Source organism: Triticum aestivum, chromosome 6D, assembly GCF_018294505.1.
Source record: "Triticum aestivum cultivar Chinese Spring chromosome 6D, IWGSC CS RefSeq v2.1, whole genome shotgun sequence".
Taxonomy (NCBI): Eukaryota; Viridiplantae; Streptophyta; class Magnoliopsida; order Poales; family Poaceae; genus Triticum; species Triticum aestivum.
This window is the reverse complement of record NC_057811.1, coordinates 255000283-255019419: the sequence shown is the minus strand read 5'-3', so window position 1 is coordinate 255019419 and position 19137 is coordinate 255000283. Positions and strand designations below refer to the sequence as shown.

The 19137-nt window shown below is 43.9% G+C and overlaps 2 long non-coding RNA genes across 13 annotated transcripts; both read left to right on the top strand.

The window, feature by feature from the left end:
* The first annotated feature begins 11605 nt into the window (after positions 1 to 11605).
* LOC123141464 (uncharacterized) lies at positions 11606 to 14002 on the top strand. Of its 9 annotated transcripts, none has more exons than XR_006470314.1 (8): positions 11623 to 11744; positions 12002 to 12068; positions 12137 to 12241; positions 12461 to 12548; positions 12632 to 12700; positions 13089 to 13466; positions 13611 to 13680; positions 13783 to 14002. It is a non-coding gene; the product is annotated as an uncharacterized lncRNA (long non-coding RNA). The 9 variants fall into 9 exon arrangements; XR_006470316.1 differs by having other exon boundaries at positions 11624 to 11744; positions 12002 to 12028; XR_006470315.1 differs by having other exon boundaries at positions 11646 to 11744; positions 12012 to 12068.
* A 468-nt stretch (positions 14003 to 14470) lies between these two features.
* On the top strand, positions 14471 to 17797 carry LOC123141463 (uncharacterized). Of its 4 annotated transcripts, none has more exons than XR_006470305.1 (4): positions 14471 to 14500; positions 14989 to 15195; positions 16987 to 17273; positions 17367 to 17783. It is a non-coding gene; the product is annotated as an uncharacterized lncRNA (long non-coding RNA). The 4 variants fall into 4 exon arrangements; XR_006470306.1 differs by lacking the exons at positions 14471 to 14500; positions 14989 to 15195 and adding exons at positions 15963 to 16020; positions 16138 to 16275 and having other exon boundaries at positions 17684 to 17797; XR_006470307.1 differs by lacking the exons at positions 14471 to 14500; positions 14989 to 15195 and adding exons at positions 15963 to 16020; positions 16138 to 16275 and having other exon boundaries at positions 17435 to 17783.
* The last annotated feature ends 1340 nt before the right edge of the window (positions 17798 to 19137 follow it).

The window sequence follows — 19137 nt, the reverse complement described above, 5'->3', positions numbered from 1 at the left end:
TTCTAGCTTCACGACCGTTGCGTTGCTCCTCTTCTCGCTCTTATTTGCGTATGTTAGCCACCATACATGCTGGTGCTTGCTGCAGCTCCACCACACTACCCTTTCCTACCCTTAAGCTTAAATAGTCTTGATCTCGCGGGTGTGAGATTGCTGAGTCCTCGTGACTCACAAATACTTCCAAAATAGTTGCAGGTGCCATTGATACCAGGGCAGGTGACGCAACCGAGCTCAAGTGGGAGCTCGATGAAGATCTGGTTCGTTGTGTTGTTTCGTTTCCTGTTGATCAGTAGTGGAGCCCAGTTGGGACGATCGGGGATCTAGCATTTGGGGTTGTCTTCTTTTATTTTGGTTCCGTAGTCGGATCTTGTTTGTTCTCTGAATGATGTATGTTTAATTTATGTATTGTGTGAAGTGGCGATTGTAAGCCATCTCTTTATCCCATTCTTGTTCATTACATGGGATTGTGTGAAGATGACCCTTCTTGCGACAAAACCACAATGCGGTTATGCCTCTAAATCGTGCCTCGACACGTGGGAGATATAGCCGCATCGTGGGTGTTACAAGTTGGTAATCAGAGCCATCCCCGACTTAGGAGCCCCCTGCTTGATCGAATCGCTGGCGTTGTTGAGTCTAGAACAAAAATGTTTTGAGTCCTAGGATTATATATATCAGAGAGTAGGATTCTTTTTACTCCTCAGTCCCTTCGTCGCTCTGGTGAGGTCTCCTGACGTAGATGTTTTGACTTTCCTCTCCTCAAATTTCACTAAAAAAAATTTAGGATCACGCGGGTATCTTAGAATCGTTCCACTGGTTTTGTGACGAGAACATTGTTCTTGGTGCCTCCGGACATTTAGGGGTTGTGGCAGTGTCCCGGGGAGTTGAGCTCCGAGGTGTTGTCGTCACAATTTTATCGTTGCAGTTCTGGAATACCTGAGTTTCGCCGACATCGAAAATCTCTTTTATGTAGTTGTTGGTGAGATCACCTCGACGCCACCCAGTACTGGGGCGGGAGTTCGGGAGTATTGCCATAACTCGTATAACGGATGCTTTTCGAAGGTTGAGGTAAATAATTTCTGAAGGTTTCTTGGTTATGTGTTGACGGATGGATACAGCTGGATCTAGGGATTGTTAGTTTGGGTGATATATTTTGTGTCCCCTGTATCCCCAACAGCAGATTGCATAACCAGAAAGTTTCGGGAGTTTATAAGTGGGAATTCAAGTATCTTGTAGGATATCTTTCCAACACACACTTGATACGATATGGGATCTATCATATGTTTGTTTCTGGCTTATTTTGCAAGCCAATCCTTTGTTTTGTTTTAAGTTGTGGTATTCGAGTTGCTTCGAAGTCAAGTGTTGATTCCATACCTTTTTCTAAGTGGTGTTCTCATATTCCTATGTGGATACCAATCCTTCTTGATCATCGAGATTGTCATGCCAATTCTTTTCAACCGGCGTGCTTCTCTTCAAGTGGATCCGATCATTTTCAACATTCGCAAGATCAATTCTAAGCTTTTTCTCAACGGTGTTCGTTTCAGCCGTCCCAAGTTGTCTTTGTTTTTCCCGCCCTCCCACCCTTTTTTTTCTTCAAACACTCAAAATTCTTAATCAAGTATCCATCTTATAGATAGGAAGTCTCTCCATTCTTTTCCGTAAATGTTCTTATTCGGTGATTCTCAGGAAGATACTAACAGAGCCTTAACTTCATCATTATTCGTTCTCTTTCTTCTCCGGTGGTTTCAATTCAAGCTTGCGGTGTTGATCATATTCATTTCCTTGTTTTCAAATGCATTCTCATGCCGATGCAGCTCGTAATCATTCAGCTCTCGCTATTCATTTGTTCCGGAGTGTTGAATATATCTCAGAAGATTCGTGCTTTCCATTCTCAATCCGTTCAAGAGATTTTGAGGATGTTATTTCATTCAAGCCATTTAATTCAACCGGTGCAATCTCTCTTTTCAAGAAATCGTTCAACGGTGGTTCTTTTGAGTGGGCCCTAACCCACAAGTTTTTTTTCCAGGATCTTACCTGACTCTTCTAATTTTCCCAGAGCTTCTAAAATTCTTTTCAAAGTTTGACGTAAGAATGGGTTATCATCATTCATATGTCTTTCTCCAAGATCTTTCAAATTCTTCTCATCGTTGGTTCAACCATTCTAATTTTCAGACCAGAGTATCTCAACAATTCATGGTGGTTTCTCATCGTCATTCTCGGATTTTGAAGACCGAAGAAGAGTTTCCCTTAAATCTTGTCCATTCTCTTGAAGATTCATGGTTCTAGCTTCATGCCATCCTCATAATTGTTTTTGATTGTGACAATTCTTTTCTTACCATCCGGAGCATTTCATGAGTTGTTTCCATTTCTTCCCTCCGAAGGCCATCATGTCATAAATTCTTCATTTTAAGAATGTAGCTATCGTTCTCCAAATCTTACCGGTGCATCGTTCAAATATTGTCTAATCACTTCATGATCTCTTCGTTCTCATGTATCTAAATCCCCTCAAGTGTCTTCATTCGGTTCTAATTCTTCCCGGTGAATTGCGCCTTTGCTACTTTCGTTTACAATTCTTATGGTGGTTCCTTCAAGAGTTCTCTTTCTTGGTTATTATATTAATTTATTCGTTGTTCCAATCCTACCGGTGGTTCGTTGAAGACCTTCCCAAGTTTGCGCCATATATATCTTAATCCTTTCTACGAGAATAAGTAGTATGCCAAATCCATTGCTTGTCATCAATTTAATTAGTGAAGGATGAGCATAATGTAATTCTTATTCTTGTTTCATCGAGTAAATTCAATTCCTTATTCCGGAGATTCATCAAAATTCTTGATCTCATTTGTTCATTTTTCTTTCTGGAGCTCCAAGTTATTTCAATTATATCATTTCAAAGCTTCATCTAATCATTGCAAGGCTTCTCCCGGAGTTCTTTTCAACTTTCCCTTTCGTTTGATCATTCTTTTATTATCGGAGTTCTTCATGGAGGTTCAACATGGTGGCTCATCAAGGATTCCTTTCATCCTTCAATTGTTCTTCAAGATTTCTCTCGGAGTCAAGATCCGTCAAGCTATACTCTAAAATAAACATGGTGCTCAACACATGTTTTGTTTTGTGGAGACCAAGCATTCTTCATCTTGCATTCTAAAGTGCAATTCGTTCTACCTTATCATTTGAGGTGGTGTTATGTCATTCTTGACAATTTGAGTTCGCGTTTCATGATTCACATGTTGTCAAGAATGAGATATTTTAAATCCACCAATCTCTTCGTTGGATTTATCTTGTGTCATGTTTCACCTAAAGCCTTCCCTAAGGAATGTTGCTTTTATGGTGCTTATCAATGATCCAAGTTTTCTCCTATCCTCTCGGCGAGAGAAGTTTTCATCTCTTCGTTGATCTCAAGCAAGCAATTATTTCCGTTAGTGGCGGGTTGTCACCTCATAATTTTGAGATGTGTTCCATAAGCCCACAACAAGCTTGTTCTTTTCGTTCTTGATTTCCCAACAACTCCGTTATAACCTTCTTGGAAGGATGCTTTCCAAGCTCATTTGTAGCAGAAGTTGTCATTTTCTTCTCCATTCTTTATTCCAAGGATCTATCTTCTATTATTTATTTCTTCCAGAGGCATTGTGATGTTGCTCTCTTCACTCATCTTCTCGTTTTGTGAGGACCGTGCTCTTTTCGTGCTTATCCATTTCCAACCGGAGTGTCGTGCCCTCTTTTCAAGTTCTTCCCATTCTGTCAAGTTTTGCCTCCCATCTCAACCGGAGTGCTGTCTGAAATCCTTCTGACCCATTGTGCCATTCTTTCAATAGTTCCAGAGGCAGTGTGCTGTTGATTTCATTATGTATCGTCTCGTCTTGTAAAGTTCATGTTCAATTCCTTCCATTTACAGTCGGAGTGCTGTCCAAATTATATCATTCTTATTCCTTCTTTATCTTGTTTTAACCGGAGTGTTGTGTCTATCATTCCTCTTCTAACCGGAGTCTCATCCAAGTGCTTTCTTTTTGCCAAGTTCATATTCTACCCCTTCCATTTTCCGACCGGAGCGTTATCGTAATTGATCATTATCATTCCTTGTACATCTCGTTTCAACCGGAGTGCTCGCATGTACTTCTCGTCCATTGTTCTCGTCATTCATAGCTTTGCAAACTCCAAAGTTCACATGGTGTTCCTTGTTTCTCTTTTCTACCGGAGTCTTCTCAATTTTGTTCAACTCTGTCGTATTCTTCTTTCCAGTTTTCAACCTCTCAAGGTTCTTTGGTTTCACTCGTTTGTCAAAGAAGCAACTTGTTTTACATGTTCCTCTTCTGTTTGCCTCCGGTGCCATCCTAGATCTCGGGACGAGATCCTCTTGTAGTGGTGGAGTGTTGTAACGCCCCGAGACCGATGCTCCAGAAGCCTTCAATGGTTTTCGTTATCGTTGTGTGTATTTATTTGTTTTTTGCATTTCATCATGTCATCATGAGCATTGCATTGCATGTTTTCTAAAAAAACTTGCACCCGTTGATAGTTGCCGCTTCTTCCTCGTCTCTGTTGACCTTTCTCAAGACCAACCATTCGTTTGCTGCCTGACCGTTTAACCCTCTCTACACAATGCTCAAACCCCTCGCCTGTGTCCGAAAACTTTCCCGAACCCGAACCGGACTGTCGTTACCGATGGGTCCGGATCATCCCCCAACATCTATAAAACATCTTCGTTTTCTCATTTGAACTCCCTAGACTATTTATTCTCGATCGTCTGATTACGATCGAAGGGTCCAACCTTAGTCTGTTTTCGCTATTTATAGACCACTTCTTACCAAATCAGTCCAACCCTAACCTAACTCTATTCCCACTCGTCGCCGCCGCCACTCCACCGAATCCACATCGGGATCGCACCTGCCCAAACCACCGCCGCCATCTTCCCCTTGTTTTCAGCGCCACCCAATCAGCAGCAGCGCCCGAGCGCTCCTCTCCACGCCGGCATCCCCGTCCCGATGCTCATCGTCGCCGTGCACCCACCCTTGATCCATCGCCCGGGGCCGTTTCCCCACTGGACGAACACCAGGCCAGCCGCGCGCCCCTGCTCTTCCTTCTTCTACCCCTATCCCGCTCTTCTCTCAGTGCTCTATCTCTGTCCCGTGTAGGAGGACAGCCATGGGAGCACCTCGAGGAGCAACACCGCAGCAGCCTCGTCCTTGCTCCGCCACCATCTCCGGCAAGATTCGGCGAGCCGCGACGAATCCGACCTCCTCCCGTTCCCCTGCTTCGGATCTGGTGCTCCACACCCCCTTCCTTGCGCCTGCGGCCTCCCGCTCGTCGCCATCGCCGCAGCAAGTTCAAGCTTCGCCGCCCGTTGCTGTTCATCGAGCCGTCCCACGCTCCAACTGCCGGGAACCGGCTCCCCGTCGTCAAGACCTCCCGGATCCGTCCGTTCTGCCGCCCAAGACCTCGCCGGAGTCCCTTAACTCGTCCGCACCGAGTCCCTGCACGCGCCCTGCCTCGCGTTGACCGCGCCTGCTGCCTCCCCTGCTTCGCGTCGAACCACTCCAGCCCCGCTCCAGTTGACCGAGCCCAGCCTCGCGGCTTGCTTCCCCGCGGGCCACAAGCCACGGCCGGCCCAGCTTCCCTCCAAGGCTCAGCGTCTGCACCAGCTGGGCTTGGCCCTTGGTGAGCCACCCAAACCCCCCCTTTGCACTGTTGGGCAAGTTGGATTCGGCCCATTGTAGTTTTTTTCCATGTCTGCGATTTAGCTATTTTTCCAGGAGTTTACTGTTTTGCAGAAAAGTCCCTAGTCTTCATGCATATAATAACTCATCAACCGTGCATCGGATTAAAATGATTTATATATGTAAAATGCTTAGAATTACATCTAGTTTCATAATATGCTACTTTCATCCATGTTAAAAATGTTTAACTTGCTGTTTGTTTAATTTTGCATAAATGCCATGCTAAAATGTTTTATTTCATAACTAAATAACCGTAGCTCAGATTTAAATGTTCTTTATATCTAAATGGGGCAGAAAAATGCATAGATTAACATGTTGCACTTTATTTTCCTTGTTAACAACAATAAAATATGGTTTTAGGCAGAACAGGACCAAATTCAAAATAGGCATATGAGGATTTTCTGGAAATGTTGTTTGTTGTTCCGGCCTCATTTAAACTTGACTAAATAGTTAGTTTACTATGCTTCACCCCTTGCCATGTTGAATAACATTTAATATGGTTGGGTACATAAACAAGAGCGAACTAAATAACTTGAATGTGGTGTTTCGTCAATATGCAACTCGTTGCATATTGAGCTCCACTTAATTTGTAGTATTGTTTGTGCACATTGCCATACCATGCATATTTAAACCGGACATGCATCATACTTGTTTGTCCATCATGCCATGTGTATGTGGTGGTTGCTTACTATGTTGTTTGTTTCTTTCCGGGTTGCTTCTCTCGTTAGCTTCGGTTTCGTTCCGGAGTTGTGAGGATTCGTTCGACTCCATCCGTTTGTCTTCTTCATGGACTCGTTCTTCTTCCTAGCGGGATTTCAGGCAAGATGACCATACCCTCGAAATCACTTCTATCTTTGCTTGCTAGTTGTTCGCTCTATTGCTATGCCGCGCTACCTACCACTTTCCATATCATGCCTCCCATATTGCCATGTCAAGCCTCTAACCCACCTTTCCCAGCAAACCGGTGTTTGGCTATGTTACTGCTTTTGCTCAGCCCCTCTTATAGCGTTGTTAGTTGCAGGTGAAGATGAAGTTTGTTCCATGTTGGAACATGGATATGTTGGGATATCACAATATCTCTTATTTTAATTAATGCATATATATACTTGGTAAAGGGTGGAAGGCTCGGCCTTATGCCTGGTGTTTTGTTCCACTCTTGCCGCCCTAGTTTCCGTCATACCGGTGTTATGTTCCTTGATTTTGCGTTCCTTACGCGGTTGGGTGATTTATGGGACCCCCTTGACAGTTCGCTTTGAATAAAACTCCTCCAGCAAGGCCCAACCTTGGTTTTACCATTTGCTACCACCTATCCCCTTTTCCCTTGGGTTCTGCAGACTCAAGGGTCATCTTTATTTTAATCCCCCCGGGCCAGTGCTTCTCTAAGTGCTGGTCCGAACTGAGTAGACTATGGGGCCCCCTCATGGAAACTCCAGGTCTGGTTTTAGTCGTAGGATGTCTCATCCGGTGTTGCCCTGAGAACGAGATATGTGCAGCTCCTATCGGGATTGTCGGCACATCGGGCGGCTTTGCTGGTCTTGTTTTACCATTGTCGAAATGTCTTGTTAACCGGGATTCCGAGACTGATCGGGTCTTCCCGGGAGAAGGAATATCCTTCGTTGACCGTGAGATCTTATAATGGGCTAAGTTGGGACACCCCTACAGGGTATTATCTTTCGAAAGCCGTGCCCGCGGTTATGTGGCAGATGGGAATTTGTTAATGTCCGGTTGTAGAGAACTTGACACTTGACTTAATTAAAATACATCAGCCGCGTGTGTACCGTGATGGTCTCTTCTCGGCGGAGTCCGGGAAGTGAACACGGTTCTTGTGTTATGGTTGTGCGTAAGTAGTTTTAGGATCACTTCTTGATAACTTCTAGCTTCACGACCGTTGTGTTGCTCCTCTTCTCGCTCTTATTTGTGTATGTTAGCCACCATACATGCAGTGCTTGCTGCAGCTCCACCTCACTACCCTTTCCTACCCTTAAGCTTAAATAGTCTTGATCTCACGGGTGTGAAATTGCTGAGTCCTCGTGACTCACAAATACTTCCAAAACAGTTGCAGGTGCCATTGATACCAGGGCAGGTGACGCAACCGAGCTCAAGTGGGAGCTCGATGAAGATCTTGTTCATCGTGTTGTTTCGTTTCCTGTTGATCAGTAGTGGAGCCCAGTTGGGACGATCGGGGATCTAGCATTTGGGGTTGTCTTCTTTTATTTTGGTTCCGTAGTCGGACCTTGTTTGTTCTCTGAATGATGTATGTTTAATTTATGTATTGTGTGAAGTGGCGATTGTAAGCCAACTCTTTATCCCATTCTTGTTCATTACATGGGATTGTGTGAAGATGACCCTTGTTGCGACAAAACCGCAATGCGGTTATGCCTCTAAGTCGTGCCTCGACACGTGGGAGATATAGCCGCATCGTGGGTGTTACACCATCAATCCTATTTTGACGTCACATCAGAACTCTCAGTGAAAGCACCAATGTCGGTATCAAAACCGGCGGATCTCGGGTAGGGGGTCCCGAACTGTGCGTCTCTGGTCGATGGTAACAGGAGACAGGGGACACTATGTTTACCCAGGTTCGGTAATACCCTACTTCCTGCTTGAATTATCTCGATGAATATGAGTATTACAAGAGTTGATCTACCACGAGATCGTAATAGATAAAACTCTAAAAGTCTAGCCTGTATGATTATGATTGCCTCTATGGACTAAACTCTCCGGTTTATATAGACACCTGAGGGGACTAGGGTTGTACAAAGTCGGTTACAGAGAAAGGAATCTTCATATCCGAATGCCAGGCCATCCATGCCAAGGAGAGTCCCATCCGGACACAGGAAAGAGTCTTCTGTCTTGTATCTTCACGGCCCATCAGTCCGGCCCATGTCCAACAGGTCGGGCGCCCGAGGACCCCTTAATCCAGGACTCCCTCAACCGCAGATCAGGACATGCTGCCTGGGCGCCGTCGAACGGAAGAAACGATGCACATCCTCCCTTTCCGCCAGCGGACAGGATGCGGCTGGATCAGTGACCAGCAGTGAGAGGGAGAGGCCACCACCGCCTTGTGTGAGATACTCTGAAGAGAGACAAACCCTAGTAGGCAGGCTCCATTGTATATAGTGGAGCGGACTACCTTTTTCTCCATAAAAATCGTTTTATATTCTGTGTACGTGCCATTGAGCGATATAACTTTATTTAAAAATAACGCGCCAACGCATCAAGTCGAACTTTGTTTCGTGCACGCGAGGTACACGACCTCCGTAGGTAAACAACCGCTACGACGTTCAAATTAGCACGTGGGCTGCCATTTCGTACTGAAATGAGCTCCACCGTGTACCCGCGCGGGTGTGGGTGGGTACGAAGCGTGAGTACGTGCACCTATTCTCTTCGTGTACGTACGCCACCTATGTGGGGTTGTGTGAGAGAGATACAAACTTAGAGAGATATAGTGTGTGGGTTCGTGAGTGTTTTTTTTGGGGGGGGGGTGTCAATAAAAAATGTAACATATGCAATTTGTGTGAAAGTAGATTCCTGGATATATCATATATATAGATGGGGCAATCACGAGAAGAGAGTGGAGGTATCATCGGATTGAGGTATCCATAGAATCGAAGAGAGGGATGATGTGTCTGTGCACGCGCGCACGATCGATAAAGAGTGCCGTCGAATTTGTGTGTGCCCACGTTAAAGATATAGGGTGGCTGGCCTACTGGAACGTGAGAGGGGACAGGTGCAGTTTGTCTCTGTGGCATGGATACCTACCTACAGTGCTCGACTATCGGTGTGTATTGGTGGGGGGAGGCCTTATTAACTATAGAGGCACAATGGCTGGTATATGTGTGGAGGAGGAGAGAGGCCTACCTTATGTATTAAGGGAGATCGATCGGCATCCATGCATATCTGTAGGAGAGGAATAAGGTTGGGAGAGAGACACAGCTAGAGTGTTGGAGGGGGCGGTAGTGGAGTTGCTTGTAACAAATGGTGGGAGAGGCTTGCTAGACAAACGGAGGGCACACCTGCAATATCAATAAGAGAGGGGATGGCTGACTGTCTGTGCGCGTGCGTGTGAGAGACAGGTCAGGAGGCATGCACGAATGATGAGGGGGGACGATACGGCTGTGGTAAGCAGACATAACTACATAGGAAGATCAATCGTCCTCTGTCAGAGAAAGGAGAGCCATAACTTGTGACGTACGTCGATTGATGGGTGGGGGTATAATAGTTAAAGTCGACCTAGGTATATGTAGGGAGATCGATCAGTATACATGCATGTATGTGTTAGAAGCAAATAAGGCCAGGCGAGAAGGATAGAGAGAGAGGGATGCATCTAAGAGGTGGTGCGAGAGGCATACTATATCAAGGGGGAAGGGGTGTGCGAGTACGAGATCGATGAAAAGAGTGGTGGGAGTGAGGCATGGACGGTGAGAGGAGAAGAGGGGAAGCTTGTGTTTGTGGTAGGCACACCTGGCTAGAGAGGCATATCGATCGATGTGTGTGCCGTAAAGAAGGAGCTGGGGGGCCTACACACACCATGGGTGAACGACCTAAAGTGAAAAGACGAATTTGCATGATGGAGCTAGAGAATGCTGAGGGAGGGTGAGAGGGATGCGGGCGTGTGCATGCACGAGAGAAAGTTAGCGGTAGATACAAAGATAAGAGGATTGTGTGGGTGTAAAAGACGAATAGAGATCATAATTCGTTATAAAAAGCGAATTCGGATATTTGATGAATTTATCATAGTGTTTTAAACCGACGCATGCGTGAATATATATAACGGTGATACACATGGTGTATGAACATGTTATACTACATATAATATATTTTATCTCTGCTCCTATAAAAAAACAGAGTTGTTGATGATGGTGTGCCTGCCATCCTGCAATATAGGCCGTCCGATTTATACCTGACGGATAGGAAGGAAACTATGGCAATTTTAAAAAAGATACCCACACCCCTCTCCATATTTGCAAATAAGGCCTCCCCTTGATCATGTTGATGTTCCGTGGAACGCATGGGCATCTTGCTAGTACTACATATAATATATAGAACATTGATTATAGTTTGGGCTAATGTGTGGCTTTTGCAGCTCAGGGCTAAATACTTGTCATAATGTAGGGGGCGGGGCACTATACTTTGTGTGATAAACATGGTGTACGTATGGAACATGGTTTAGATTATGAATATCTCTACTCCTAATGTCTCAGTTGGTAGTCTCCGTTCCAGGTTTATTTTCGTCCCACCTCACCCGGTTTTTTTGGTACCTACTCCCACCTCAGGCTGACCCGCCACGAACCGAAAAAACCACGTACCGAGTCCTCCACCAGCCTCGCGCTCTTCAGGTCGTAACAGGCAATCGCGCCCAAGACAAGCGTCGAAGAAAAAATCTACGACGATTAACCAGCGATAAAAAAACCTACGAAAATTAACCAGCCAAAAAAAACCCGCACGTACGAGCGACGTCACATGCCCTCGAGCGAGAACGACTCGCACGAGATCCCTTGGTCGCCGCCCTCGCACTCGCATCCTTCGCCGCCGCCCTCGCACATCAAGCCGCCGTCGATCCCTGCGCTACTACGAGAGCCGCCGCCGATCCCATTGAGGAGCCGCCGCCGATGACGGGAGACGCCGCCTATCCCGTGGAGGAGCCGCCGCCGATGACGGCAGATGCCGCACGCTGACCTACCCCCTCCCCAATCCCTAGCATCGCACCTCTTCCCGTCTGGCGCCTCCTACCTCGGCTGGGCGGTGGCCTCAAGTGCCTCTTCTTCCCCAGTGCGGCCTCAACCAACGACGCTGCACCCCGGTGATGACTCCGCCCCACGATTCCCATCGGTCGGCGCCTCGCCAGCAGTGACCTCCCCCTCCATGTATCCTGTGATCCGGTCGTGCGCCACCGCCTCTCTAGGCGCTTAGATCCAGGCTTCCAGAAGGGGATAGGGGTGGAGGCGGCAGCGGAGGGGACAGGGATGTGGACCGGAGAAACTACATGGTGGAGGCACAACAAAGCGTTCAAGCACGGCACCCCATCGCATGCAGCTGCAGGTAACTACTTCCCTGAGTCTCCTTCGTAGGTGTGGTCACTATATTTCCTACTTGTGCAGATCCTAACTGGTTGTAACTCCGTTCATTCTCTTCCTAACAGTAGTTCATCAGCCACATTGGACTAATCTAATGCATTCGAATTGCCTTGGTGTATGAAAATAACGATATAGGCTTGATGTGTACAAGCGCATAGCTCCTTATCTAGCCTAATCTGAATGTAGCTTATATTCTTAATCTTTTTATGCACACTATTTTAGCCAGCGGCAGGTGTTGGGCACTTTGAGGTATGCAAACCTTCTCAGAGCAAGGGGAGCAAGAGTACCGGTACTGCATTTCTTATCTTCATCACTCAAAATTCCCAGAACTAATCGTGAGCTCTTGCTTTGATACAGAACTAATCTTGAAGGTGATAGCCCTGTTTCTTCCCTGTTTTAGATCAACCGTTCTTCTTTCTTCCTTGGAGCTCCACTGTTTTGGATGAACTGGACTAACCCTAGGTAATTGATTAATTTCTCATGAAAATAGAATTTAGATGAGAGTGAAATTGAACTGGAGGGTGCTTAATTCGCCATTTGTTTCTGGATGGAGGCTGCATTATTTTCTTTAGGAGAGAACCCCTTTTCCGTACTATACTCTGTACTTCATAAGGACCTAAATCCCTCTCAATAGTCTTGCAAGGTGAACTCAATTTGTTTTTTTTGTGCTTAATTGTGTAGAAGGGATGAAGGTCATCCACGAGGTGTCTCAAGGTGAACCCCGTGGTACCCGACCAAGTGGCTGGAGGGAATGGTGTATGCTCACAAGGTACGTGATTTAGCTGTGCTTCTGACTATATGTGTGCTCATGGCCTCATGGGTTCTGATATAGCTGCGCTGGCTATATTTCAGTTTGTACAGACCAATTTGTTTCACTCGGACAAGAATCCCACGAACCTTAATGTGGCCTTTAAGTTTCAGGTACAACATTCTCTTCTGCTCTGTTGCGTCGCGTGCTCCACCCCTGTACCTTATGATTCATGAGTTTCCGGTGACAAAATGTGTTATATTTGTAGAGTCGATGCTTTAGGAGAGGGAAAAGCAGCTGCCCACGCAATGGTTTTCCAGTTATACTCTTTAAAGAATTTGTAGGAGGATCCATTGATTTAAAAACACGTGGAAAGCATTCAGTTTAGTAAATATTGTATATACCCTTCCCCTGAAAAGTTTGACGTTGTTACTTGGGAAAAAGGAAAATGCCCATAGATCAAATCCTTTGATACATTGATTACTTTTTAGTTATGCAAAGTTTAAACTTCAGTCATGCTTTATTGGTCGTTTTTCCCCAATAAATATCTACCAACTGCAGGTCCTTGGGGTTGGATGCGGCAACTCGCGGCTCGAAGACAATCTTTTGTGGTGGGGCGTCGCCGCCGCCGGCGGCACCTGCATAGACCGTATCGCTGGGAACGAAGAGATGCTCCCCTGATTTGGAGCTGTAGAAAGGAAGTGGTTGCAGACACAAAGTGGGGACACACAACTCCCAGTCATAATATTCTTTATCTTGGCTCGTTGTTTGGGGATGGACGCATCAATCTGATGGCGCTCTCCTCCATGCCAAACGGATCCTTGGTTCGGAGGCGCGCGGCGCCGACGATGACAACCTTTCTATCGACGCAAGGGCAGCAGGAGCTCATGACGTTGTTGATGCCACCACCATGCATGGGGTTGATGCAAGGTGGGACAAGTATGTATACCAGGCAAAGTACTCAATCTGTTTGGCATTTAGCTTTTTGATTCTGTTTTTAGTGAGCTTGATTCAGATAATTTGTTTACCTGATGCCTTCACTCCAGGTAATCTGTTTGTCTGACATTTTGCTTTTTGATTCAGTGCGATCACTAATGGGGAGAACATAAAACTTCAATTGAGGGCACTGTGATTCTCTAGCTACATGTATCATGTAAGTAACATCTTTCCATGAATCTTCTATTCATTATATAACCTCTCAGGCCCTTACAAAAGTATCTCTGTTGACTCGATTTCTTTCTGCTGATTCTTATAGGGTCACCAACCACACATGTAAAAACCATGTCTCCCTACTGTAATTTGATGATTTATTTACATGTGGCACAGAATAGTTCAGAGTTCACTCCGAGAAAGAATTGCTTTGCATGTACATTTGCTAAAAGACGGATGTGCTGAACTTTCGACGGTTCCGATTGGTCGCTGACATAACCTTTCCTCTTTTCATTGATAGGTCCAAAAGAGATCCTTATTTCACCTTTGTTTATAGGTATTCAATGTGAGGAATTTTATACTTTTGGAGTGGAGCTATCAAATATATATTATGAGTTTCTAAAACATCTATTATAAGGTAAAATCATTATATACATATTATTTTATTTATGTTTCATGTGAGCCGAATCTACCGCAGCCATATGAAAGTTTTGGAAGGCACAGCTTATTGCATGATCACGAAGAAATTATTGGATAGTTCATCATTTTTATGTTTGTATGAACAAGGATTTTTGGTTGTTTGGCCTCACAAAGGTTCTTTGTTGAGCAGGAGTTGAACAGAGCTTCCTCTGCCCCGGCAGATTCTGAGAAAACCAACCAGCAGAGAACATGAACAAATATAGTGATGAGAAAGGGTGGAGCTGACTACACCACACATGGATATGATGGTCTCCCCTATGTTCTTTTTGGCAATCCAGTTAATCACTGACTCAACTTTGTATGTGTGAGCTAATAAGCCCGTGTTATGTCTTCCCTCTTTCTTTGTAAGTGGATGATTTCAGATTGCTCGTCATTATTCAACAACTATACTTGTGATAGAAAAATGTGCTAAACTATAGTTCTCCCTCCGTCCCATGATAAGTTTCGCTATACTTGTGAAAGATTAATGTATATTCTTCTAAAGTTATAATACATTCATGGTCTGTGTATATCATTTGTATGTTGCAAACCTGAGTCGGGCAGGCAGCAACTGATTTCTTCATTTGCTATCTTTATATTCTTCAAAGCAATAAAAGTGTATGCGCATTTGGTGAGATTAGGGGAATGTACTGACAAGTGACAAGCATATTTCCTTGCGTGTCGTCCTCGATGCTGCTTCCTTAGTTCACACAGTACATTTCTTAATCACTTTTGTCGCAGATGTTTGACACATCCAACTACCATGTTGATTTTCTGATCATTCTTTGGTCTGGACTATATATGATATATGTATTATATCATCAGCACAATGTGATTCTTCTTCTTCTTGCAGGGCGCTTCCGATGCACAAATGGTGGCGGTGAAGCAGCAGGCCCGAGAGAGCGTGCAGGGGAGGAAGGAGTTCCTGGTGGAGGTGCTGATACTGGCGGTGCTCAGCCACCCTAACTTCGTCAGCCTGATCGGCTTCTGCGCGCAGGGGACAAGCGGCTGCTGTTGTACGAGTACATGCCCTTCGGCAGCCTGGAGAGTCATCTCTTTGGTAATACTTCTCAAAATTATTTAGACTTGCTAATAGAGCATTCGATGTTTAGCTTCTGCCAATCTGTACATTCTGTTCTTAGATTTATTTTCCCTCAATACCTTGTTTAGTACAAGGAAGGACTGATATTATTCCCCAGCCAGGGTCGTTGATTATTGTTTATTTTATCATAGTTCAGTGTTTTTCATCTGAAAATAGATTCAAATGTGTACAGAGTAAGGGTCGTTAAATTTTTATCTATAGTCCTTCATCACCATCATCGAGCCGCTGGAAGGTGGGAAGCAGAGAGGATGTGTCATAGGAGGATTCCATCAGATTAGTTAGAAATTAGAATGCCGCTCAACCTAGCATTAAGGTTGGTTGAGCCTGATGCACTAGCACATTGGATTAGTTGGAAATCAGAATGTACGATTAATTATTAGAGAACTATACATGCAGATTACTCATGTGTGTCTCGGTACCATGATTACATAGGAAACACGTTAATTATGTAAGAGACGATAGGAGTAATGACATCATAGCTCGGGCGTCTTGGGAGGAAAGTGGCGTCGGTGGTGCTGAGCCAGAACAAGTTCACTGGCTCTCCTTCTACCTGCTGGAGCATATGGACGTGTCACGGAAGCCCTTCGTCGGGCCGTTCCTGTTGGCGCTACTGTCTGTCCAGTACCTGAGCATAGCCGGCAACAGGTTCACCCAGGCGCTATCCGACAAGGGGTCCTGCTGGGACAACCTCCGGCTTGTCGACCTGATGGGGAGCATCCCCCCCCACTATCACCATCCTATCCAACCAGCCGCCAAGCATCTACTACTGCTCCCACTGGATATGTAACCCATCTGACTCCCTTCGCTTCCTGTTCTTCCCTTGATATTATCAATTTGTGTGCAAATGCTCTTTTTCAGGAACTTAGTTACGGACTCTGATTTTATTCTTGTTTCATGCAGGCACTTATATATGAATAGCGTGCATACATCTGCACAACTGCATAACAGTCACAAATGATTGTTTTGTGAATCTGCAGAGAATCTAATTATCCATGTACGGCAATAGCCAGATTAATTTGTTTACCCAAAATTATCAAGGTGAATTCCTTGTTCTCGTTTTCTCAAGTCGATGATGCATGCCAAATATCCTACCACTTTACATTCGCTCTCTTTAAATCATTCATCTATTTGATCAGGAAGCATCTTGCTATGATCAATAAAGACGGAAAAACAGTGCACACAATAGATGAGTGGCCGAGTACAATGAGCTTCTTTTATAGTCATGGATTATTCATGTGTTAAGCAAGTTCTGCTCATCGATTAGTTATTATCAAACCTGTGCATTATGTTTTTACTATAATTTATGATTTAATTTGTACCTTGCAAACTCGGCAAGTAAAAATATCACTTATTTAAGAGCCGAGAGAGTGTTGTTAAAATGTGTCTGATTACCTTTTAAATGTTTTACAAGATTCAGCGATATATGAGTATACTTCCATGTCTACTTGATTTCTATACAGAATATGGAACCAGATGTAGTGAAATGTTTGCATACCATGTCTGGATTCAACAAGCTATTTACTGATGGCTGATTTTTAAGGATGTCTTATGAAGTTGTGATTCTGCAAGGAAAAGCTCGTGAGTGGAATTATTCAGTATGGTGCTTGTGATGTTTCCTTCATAGCTCTTTTACAATCAGCCATTCCTCTATTATTATTCCTAAATGGTCCTCTAAATCCTAAATACACAATAGATTTTTTTGTTGCATTCATCTGTGTGTTACAATCTATTTCTTTCATATTTTTTCAGCGGTTCCATTATATATATTCACTTTGGAAGGCAAAAATTATATGTTGGCTGGTTGCCCGAGAAATCAAAAAGGCTAAATCTTGAGTTGTATGGAGCATGGTCATTTGCTTGAAGTTTCCAATGGACTGTATATACCATTGAATGAGAGGAATTATTCCATGAGTGTGGACAAATTGAGCTGATCGATTGATTGAGAAAATATTGTGTGGATGTTCTCAGATCTCCTTGCTCCACTACTCCTTGGATTATTACCTTTGTCCATATATTTTGGTTTATCTGAGCTGAAGGTAACCTTCTTAAACTATCCATAAAAATAGTTCAAATTGTTAATTAATTATTTGCTTAATTGTGTTGTCTATCTATTCTTTTGCACATAGAAGATATAACCTGCAAATCTGCACATGCTTTTGCCAATGTATCCATCCTGATATTTCTTATAATGTGGAAGTTATCAGAGCCCTTTTTTAAGCATCCACTTTGAGTTCACCGGTGGCAGGTAGCTTGTACAATACTGAATTTTCAAGGTAACAAAATCGGTTATGCGTTGCAGCAAAATCGAATGTGGTAGAGAAAATATTCAGGCTTCGTAGCGAAACAATGCCTCTGTTAGGATAGTACACCCAGATCCCCGATGCATTTGGTTTATTATGATGTATTGATACTGAAGTTTGTACCATATCTTGAATTATGATTTCAGCAGTGATAATATACTCTAGATAAAAGGATGGACACATAAGCTTGGGACATGATTGTGGCCGCTGTACTTCAAGAAGGTGCGGAGCTACGGTGAGCAGCAGGTTGCATCGTCATGATGGTCGCCCTCGACCACGATGGTGTGCACACCTTGGCACCAGGAATTGGCTTGGGACGCCGTGGAGGAAGAGAGAAGGGGGGCGGGGGCAGTGGGATGACTGTGAGAGTAAGGTGTGGGCTGAATGTCGTGGTGTAGAGGGGGGGGCTGTAAGAAGCCGCGGCGGGGATAGCAAGCCGGGAGACGAGATGTGAGTGTCAGCACTATATCATGTGGCGAGAGAGTAAGATGGTGAATTGCATTTTTAAGATAAGAATAAAAGGTGATTACTTTTTTTGGAAAAAACGATGGTTTGCTATGAGAAATGTCACATACTTCTTTATATAGTAAAAAATATCGCAAACCCTAACAAGTTATTTCTTGAGAATAATTACTAACAAGTGATTTACAGATGAGTCTACATATTATTAAAATTGGGATGCGACTCACCCTACTAAAGGCGGTCACCTGCTTGCATGTAGCAGCTGACGAATAAATATATACTCCTTCCGTCCCAAAATTCTTGTCTTAGATTTGTCTAGATACAGAATTTTGGGACGGAGGGAGTATTATATATGAGCTTTTTTAAGATATGTATATGTTCACTTTTGTACATCAGAGATAAAAGTCAATGGTTGCGAATGATGCTACTGTTGACCGACAAAGTCACTAACGTAATTATGATTGACCAGACTGAAAACTCATCAAACTTTACAAAATCAGAAGAGATGTATACAAATTATGGTTCTTCTTTGTATATAAACTACACACAATAATACAAAAGGTGTATTTCTCTCTCTCTCTCTATATATATACATATATATATATATATTCTTTTTTATAGATTACGATAGCGATGGAGATGAATTATGTTGAAGTTCAAATGAATCCATCAAGAAGGGTCCCAACGACGTCGTTGGAAGGGGTAAAAAAGTCACCAAGTCTTATACAACAATACAAAAAGTCATCAGAAAAAAAAGTTAAAAGGCCCGTAGCAACACAAGGGAATACATTGAATCCAGAAATCCCGGATCCCACTTATTTTTATTGATCTGATTCTGAAGCCTACCTCTTTCTTGCGGCGGAGAAGCGCCATACTTAACGCAGGTGATGGAAAAATATCTCAAGTTTGCATGCCAATGATATTTATCGGACTCAAAAGACGATGCATCCATTCAAATTGGGCATCGCTTCTACATGACATTCGGTGTAACCTACCAAATATCTCCCAGGCATAAATGGTTATTATTTTTAAGTATGGCACCCAAATAATTCATCCATTACATGTCTTGAAATTAATTTATTCAACTGATTATTCAGAACATGAGTGTTAGATTTTGTAGTCCAAAAAGATGATCATG